The sequence below is a fragment of the Periplaneta americana genome, chromosome 7 (genome assembly GCF_040183065.1).
Source record: "Periplaneta americana isolate PAMFEO1 chromosome 7, P.americana_PAMFEO1_priV1, whole genome shotgun sequence".
NCBI lineage: Eukaryota > Metazoa > Arthropoda > Insecta > Blattodea > Blattidae > Periplaneta > Periplaneta americana.
In genome coordinates, this window is record NC_091123.1 from 159,986,829 (window position 1) to 159,995,323 (window position 8,495).

Consider the following 8,495-nt stretch of genomic DNA (forward strand, 5'->3'; position numbering starts at 1 on the left):
GCTACACAATTGGTCGCATGAATCAACTTCACTCTTGGTACAGTTATAAAACGTCACAATTTCTGACTTTTTGGAGGAACTTGTGTCTTCATCTATGACATCGTCAAGCTCAGGAAGTTCCCCCACAGATTCATCATCGTCATTATCATTAGTGCATTACTGAGAATTGTATTCAACTCCCTTGCAATTTCTTCGTCTGTTACTAGTAATTCCCTCGACATCGACTTCTCTGCAATTTCTTCGTCTGTTACTACTTTCTTTGACATTCTTTGAAAATAATAATAAAAAGAGCTGCATATACAGCTGAAATGAACGCGGAAAATGTGAAGAATATAATATAAAGCTTACATCAAATAATACTTACGCATAAATAAAAAAATCTCCTCTGTTATTCACAAAATCTTCCTGTCTTTTAGAAGAACGCACACACTCGCGTCGGGTCAAATCAAATATAAACAGCTGTTGGGGCTAAATGATAAACTCAACAATGACTAAAGCCAGACCGTTTCAAAGAGTTCAACAATAGAAGAAATTACACACCACTGGCACTCTTCATATTACCTTCCAGCAAAGAAAACAGAGGAAAGAAAAAACACTCGGGTCATATAGACCCGACGCGAGTACTTAAGGGTTAAGCTGAAATAAAAAAAATAAAATAAATTAAATTGAAACAATTAGAAATAAAATAAAATAAATTCTGACATAGTAAAATTAATAAATTACAATAACATAAAATAACTTGAAATGAATTAAAGCAAATTAAAACAAAATCAAGTAAAATGATAATATAGATTAGAATAAGATAAATTAAGTTAAATTATCTTAAATTAAATAAATTAATTAAAGTAAATTAAAATGGGATAAATTAAATTAGTCCTAATTAAATTAAAATGAAGTAAATTAATATACTTACTTACTTACTTACTGGCTTTTAAGGAACCCGGAGGTTCATTGCCGCCCTCACATAAGCCCACCATTGGTCCCTATCCTGAGCAAGATTAATCCAGTCCCTACCATCATATCCCACCTCCCTCAAATCCATTTTAATATTATCTTCCCATCTACATCTCGGCTTCCCCAAAGGTCTTTTCTCCTCTGGCCTCCCAACTAATACTCTATATGCATTTCTGGATTCGCCCATACGTGCTACATGCCCTGCCCATTTCAAACGTCTGGATTTAATGTTCCTAATTATGTCAGATGAAGAATACAATGCATGCAGTTCTGTGTTGTGTAACTTTCTCCATTCTCCTGTAACTTCATCCCTCTTAGCCCCAAATATTTTCCTAAGAACCTTATTCTCAAAAACCCTCAATCTCTGTTCCTCTCTCAAAGTGAGAGTCCAAGTTTCAAAGCCATACAGAACAATCGGCAATATAACATATAAAGTAAAATAAATCAAATTAATATAAATTAAATTCAAATCAGTTGAAACAAATGAAATTAAAAAATTAAATTAAATTAAAATAAAATAAATAAAATAAAAATAAATTGAGTTAAAATAAATTAATATAAAGTAAATTAAAATAAAATAAAGCAAAATAAATTAAACTGAAATAAGTTACAATAAAAAATTAAAAGAACATAAAATAAACTAAACTGAAATATAATAAATTAAAGTAAAACAAATTAAGATTTGAATAAAATAAAATAATGTAAATTAAAATAACATGAACTAAACTAACAAAATATAAAGTAGAATAACATAAAGTAAATTAACTTACATTCAAATAAATTGAAATAAATCAAAATAAAATAAGTTAAAATGAGATAAATTAAATTGAAATAAAATATATTGAAATAAATTGAAGCAATACCAAATAATTTACAACATATTAAATTAAAATAGAATGAAAGCAAATACTTGGATTAAAATGAATTAAATTAAATAATCTAGAAAATTAAAATAATATAAATTAAGATTGAATAAAATAAAATAAATTGAATGAAAATGAATAGAATTAAATTAAAATAATATCAATTAAAACAAAATAAAGTAAAATGAAATAATATAAACGATAATATAATGAAATAAATTATTTGAATTAAAATAAATTATAGGTTAATATAGTAAAGTTAATAAAGTTGAATTAAATTAAGATAACAAAACTAAATTAAAACAAAATAAACTAAAAAAATAATATAGAATAAAATGAAATAAATTAAGTTAAATCAAAATAAATTAAAATTAATTAAAATAGAATAAAATTAATTAAACTAAAATGAAATAAAGTAAAATTAATTCAATTAAAGTATTCCAAATTTAAAAAATGAATTATATGTAATTGAATTAAAATGAAACGAACTAAATTAAATTGGAATAAAATAAATTAAATTAATATGAAATGAAATAAATTAAAATAAGGTAAATCAAAATAATATAAAATATAGTAAATTAAAATAAAATAAATATTAAATTAATATAAATTGAAATAATGTAAAATAAAATAAATTAAAGCAATACCAAGTAGCTTAAAATATAATAGATTGAAATAAATTAAATTCAAGTAAGATAAATTATTTATAATAAAATAAATAAATTGAAATAAAATGAAAGCACACAAATAAATTAAGATGAATTAAATCAAAATGAATAAAATGAAATTAAAATAATTTGAATTAAATTAAATTATAATATAGTAAAATATTTGGCTGCAATAAATGTATTATATTAAAATTAATAAACTTGAATTAAATTAAAATAAAATAACTAAAATAAATTAAAATAAAATAAACTAAAAATAATATAGATTAAAATAAAATAAATTGAGTTAAATTGAAATAAGATAAAATAGAATAAAATAAATTAAATTAAAATAAAATATAGTACAATAAATTAAAAAGAACTATACGAAATTAAAAAAGTAAATTATATTTAATTGAATTAGAATGAAATAAATTAAATTGGAGTAAAATAAATGAGATGAATTAAATTATTTCTAATAAAATAAATACAATTAAAAAACGTTAGTTGTAATAAACTGAAATGAAAATAAATTAAATTAAAATAAAATGAAAGCAAATAAATAGATTAAAATGAATTAAATTAAGCAAACTAAATTATTGAAATGTAATAAATCAAAATAAATTAAGATTAAATAAAATAAAATAAATTAAATCCAAATGAATTAAATTAAATTAAAATGAAGTAAATTAAAAGAAAATAAAGTAAAATGAAATAATATAAATTAAAATATAATGAATTAAAATAAATTATGATATAGTAAAATTAATAAAGTTGATTTAGATTAAAATAACTAAAATAGATTAGAATAAAATAAACTATACTAAATTAAAAAATAAATTAAATTAATTTGAAATAAAATAAATTAAAATAAGGTAAATCAAAATAAAATGAAATACATTAAATTAAATGAAATAAGTTAAATTACATTAAAATGAAATAAATGAACTTAAGCTGAAATATATTGAAGTAATATAAAACAAATTAAAATGTCAATATGAAAATTAATAAAATAAATTAAAACAAAAGAAATTAAAGTAAAATAAACTAATATTGAAATAAATTAAATTAAAACAAATTAAGATTGAATAAAATAAAGTAAATTAATTTAAATCAAAGCAAATTGAAATGAATAAAATAAATTAAGTTAAAATTAAATTAAAATAAATTGAAATAGAATAAAAAAATGATATAAATTAAGTTAAATTAAAATGAAATATATTAAAATAAAATAAATTAAGACAACATAAATTAAAATAAATTAAAGGAATCCAAAATAGATTAAAGTAAACTAAATTGAAATGAGATAAATTAAATTATTTCTAATAAAATAAAATACGCTAATTGCAATAAACTGAAATGAAAATAAATTAAATTAAAATAAAATGAAAGCAAATTAATTAAAGTGAATTAAATCAAAAACACTATAAAACGATTTGCCAATGCTATAATGTCGTATAATCAAAATGAATAAAATTGAAATAAATTAAATTAAAATAATTTTAATTAAAATAAATTATAATATAGCAAAATTAAATATATGTTTAATTAAATTAAAATAAAGTGAATTAAAATGAATTGAAATAAATAAAAATAAGATAAGTGATAAATAAAATAAATTAAATTAAAATAAATTAAAGCAATACAAAATAGATTAAAATATATTGAATTAAAATAAATTAAATTAAAATACGTTAATGGTAATAAAATGAAAGCATATAAATATGTTAAAATGAATAAAATATAATAAAGTAAATTGAAACAAGATAAAGTAAAATTAATAAAGTTAAATTAAATTAAAATAAATTATATTACAACAACTAAAATAAATTAAAGTAAAATAAACTAAAAATAATATAGATTAAAATAAATTAAATTAAATTGGAATAAAATAAATTAAATTAATTTGAAATAAAATAAATTGAAATAAGTAAATCAAAATGAAATGAAGTGAAGTGAGTTAAAATAAAATACGTTAAATTAAAATAAAATGAATTAAATTACAATAAAATGAAATAAATGAAATTGAATTGAAATAAATTGAAGTAATATAGCCTAAATTAAAATTTAATAAATAGTAAAGTGAATTAAAGTAAAATAAAATAATATTAAAATAAATCAAATTAAAACAAATTGAGATTGAATAAAATAAAGTAACAATTTAAAATAGCATGCAGTATTCTTTGTGCAGTTTAAACACATTGCGCATGCTCAGTATTCCGAGCTCCAGTTTTAACACAATGCGCATGCTCAGTATTCTGAGCTCCAGTTTTAACACAATGAGCATGCTCAGTATTATCAGCTCCAGTTTGAACGCAATGCGAATGCTCAGTATTCAGAGTTCCAGTTTTAACACATATCGCATGCTCAGTATTATCAGCTCCAGTTTGAACGCAATGCGAATGCTCAGTATTCAGAGTTCCAGTTTTAACACAATGCGCATGCTCAGTATTCAGAGTTCCACTTTTAACACAATGCGCATGCTCAGTATTCAGAGTTCCAGTTTTAACACACATCGCATGCTCAGTATTACCAGCTCCAGTTTTAACACAATGCGCATGCTCAGTATTCAGAGTTCCAGTTTTAACACAATGCGCATACTCAGTATTATCAGCTCCAGTTTGAACGCAATGCGAATGCTCAGTATTCAGAGTTCCAGTTTTAACACATATCGCATGCTCAGTATTATCAGCTCCAGTATGAACGCAGTGCGAATGCTCAGTATTCAGAGTTCCAGTTTTAACACACATCACATGCTCAGTATTACCAGCTTCAGTTTGAACGCAATGCGAATGCTCAGTATTCAGTGATCCAGTTTTAACACATATCGCATGCTCAGTATTATCAGCTCCAGTTTGAACGCAGTGCGAATGCTCAGTATTCAGAGTTCCAGTTTTAACACACATCACATGCTCAGTATTACCAGCTCCAGTTTGAACGCAATGCGAATGCTCAGTATTCAGAGTTCCAGTTTTAACACACATCGCATGCTCAGTATTACCAGCTCCAGTTTTAACACAATGCGCATGCTCAGTATTCAGAGTTCCAGTTTTAACACAATGCGCATGCTCAGTATTATCAGCTCCAGTTTGAACGCAATGCGAATGCTCAGTATTCAGAGTTCCAGTTTTAACACATATCGCATGCTCAGTATTATCAGCTCCAGTTTGAACGCAGTGCGAATGCTCAGTATTCAGAGTTCCACTTTTAACACACATCACATGCTCAGTATTACCAGCTCCAGTTTTAACACAATGCGCATGCTCAGTATTCAGAGTTCCAGTTTTAACACAATGCGCATGCTCAGTATTATCAGCTCCAGTTTGAACGCAATGTGAATGCTCAGTATTCAGAGTTCCAGTTTTAACACATATCGCATGCTCAGTATTATCAGCTCCAGTTTGAACGCAGTGCGAATGCTCAGTATTCAGAGTTCCAGTTTTAACACACATCACATGCTCAATATTACCAGCTTCAGTTTGAACGCAATGCGAATGCTCAGTATTCAGTGTTCCAGTTTTAACACATATCGCATGCTCAGTATTATCAGCTCCAGTTTGAACGCAGTGCGAATGCTCAGTATTCAGAGTTCCAGTTTTAACACACATCACATGCTCAGTATTACCAGCTCCAGTTTGAACGCAATGCGAATGCTCAGTATTCAGAGTTCCAGTTTTAACACACATCTCATGCTCAGTATTACCAGCTCCAGTTTTAACACAATGCGCATGCTCAGTATTCAGAGTTCCAGTTTTAACACAATGCGCATGCTCAGTATTATCAGCTCCAGTTTGAACGCAATGCGAATGCTCAGTATTCAGAGTTCCAGTTTTAACACATATCGCATGCTCAGTATTATCAGCTGCAGTTTGAACGCAGTGCGAATGCTGAGTATTCAGAGTTCCAGTTTTAACACACATCACATGCTCAGTATTACCAGCTTCAGTTTGAACGCAATGCGAATGCTCAGTATTCAGTGTTCCAGTTTTAACACATATCGCATGCTCAGTATTATCAGCTCCAGTTTGAACCCAGTGCGAATGCTGAGTATTCAGAGTTCCAGTTTTAACACACATCACATGCTCAGTATTACCAGCTTCAGTTTGAACGCAATGCGAATGCTCAGTATTCAGTGTTCCAGTTTTAACACATATCGCATGCTCAGTATTATCAGCTCCAGTTTGAACCCAGTGCGAATGCTGAGTATTCAGAGTTCCAGTTTTAACACACATCACATGCCTAGTATTACCAGCTCCAGTTTGAACGCAATGCGAATGCTCAGTATTCAGAGTTCCAGTTTTAACACACATCTCATGCTCAGTATTACCACCTCCAGTTTGAACGCAATGTGAATGTTCAGTATTCCGAGTTTCTGTTATGACACACAGCGCATGCTCAGTGTTCGCAGTTCGAGAATCTCTCTCTCTCTCTCTCTCGCTCTAATTCAATCTAAATATAAATATACTCCTACACAGAAAGTCATATATAAATCCAAACAATCCAGATTACAGGGATAAACTGTAACACGAAAGAATGTCATAACTTAATAAGCAACAGTGGATTACATTTGTCTTCCACTGAGAATTGGATTACATATGTAATCCACACACATTTGGATTGCACATGTAATGCACACACATTTGGATTACATATGTAATCCACATAGATTTGGATTGCATATGTAATCCACTCACATTTGGATTACATATGTAATCCATACATATTGGGATTGCATATGTAATCCACAGAGATTGGGATTGCATATGTAATCCACACAGATTGGGATTGCGTATGTAATCCACACAGATTTGGATTGCATATGTAATCCACACAGATTTGGTTTAAATATATAATCCATACAGATTGGGATTGCATATGTAATCCACAGAGATTGGGATTGCATATGTAATCCACACAGATTTGGATTGCATATGTAATCCACACAGATTTGGATTACATATGTAATCCACACAGATTGGTATTGCATATGTAATCCATACAGATTTGGATTAGATATGTAATCCATACAGATTTGGATTACATATGTAATCCATACATATTGGGATTCCATATGTAATCCATACAGATTGGGATTGCATATGTAATCCACACAGATTGGGATTGCGTATGTAATCCACACAGATTTGGATTGCATATGTAATCCACACAGATTTGGTTTAAATATATAATCCATACAGATTGGGATTGCATATGTAATCCACAGAGATTGGGATTGCATATGTAATCCACACAGATTTGGATTGCATATGTAATCCACAGAGATTTGGATTACATATGTAATCCACACAGATTGGGATTGCATATGTAATCCATACAGATTTGGATTAGATATGTAATCCATACAGATTTGGATTACATATGTAATCCATACATATTGGGACTGCATATGTAATCCATACAGATTGGGATTGCATATGTAATCCACACAGATTTGGATTGCATATGTAATCCACACAGATTTGGATTCATATATAATACATACAGATTTGGATTGCATATGTAATCCATATAGATTTGGATTGCATATGTAATGCATATAGATTTGGATTATATATGTAATCCCTACAGATTTGGATTGCATATGTAATCCTTACAGATTTGGATTGCATATGTAATCCACTCTAAAACCATATGTACTCGTACAGAGAAAAAAAGTCAGTTACTCCAGGTAACAGGGATAAACTGTAACACCAAAGGGATGTGGCAACTTATTATTCAGCAGTGGATTACATTTGTCTTCCACTGACAAATTACGTATTTGATCCATATACTCTCTCTCTTTCACTCTCAGTATTCCAAGTTCCAGTTATGACACACAGCCCATGCTCAATAGTCCAAGTTCCAGTTTTAAGAATTTGCGTATGCTCATATTTACAACACCTTGCGCAAGTTCACTATGCCAAGTTCCTGTTTTAACAGACTGCGCATAGTCAGTATTCCAAGTTCCAAATTTAAACACACTGCAGATGCTCAGTGCACAAACATATTTTCTCTCTCTCTCTCTCTCTCT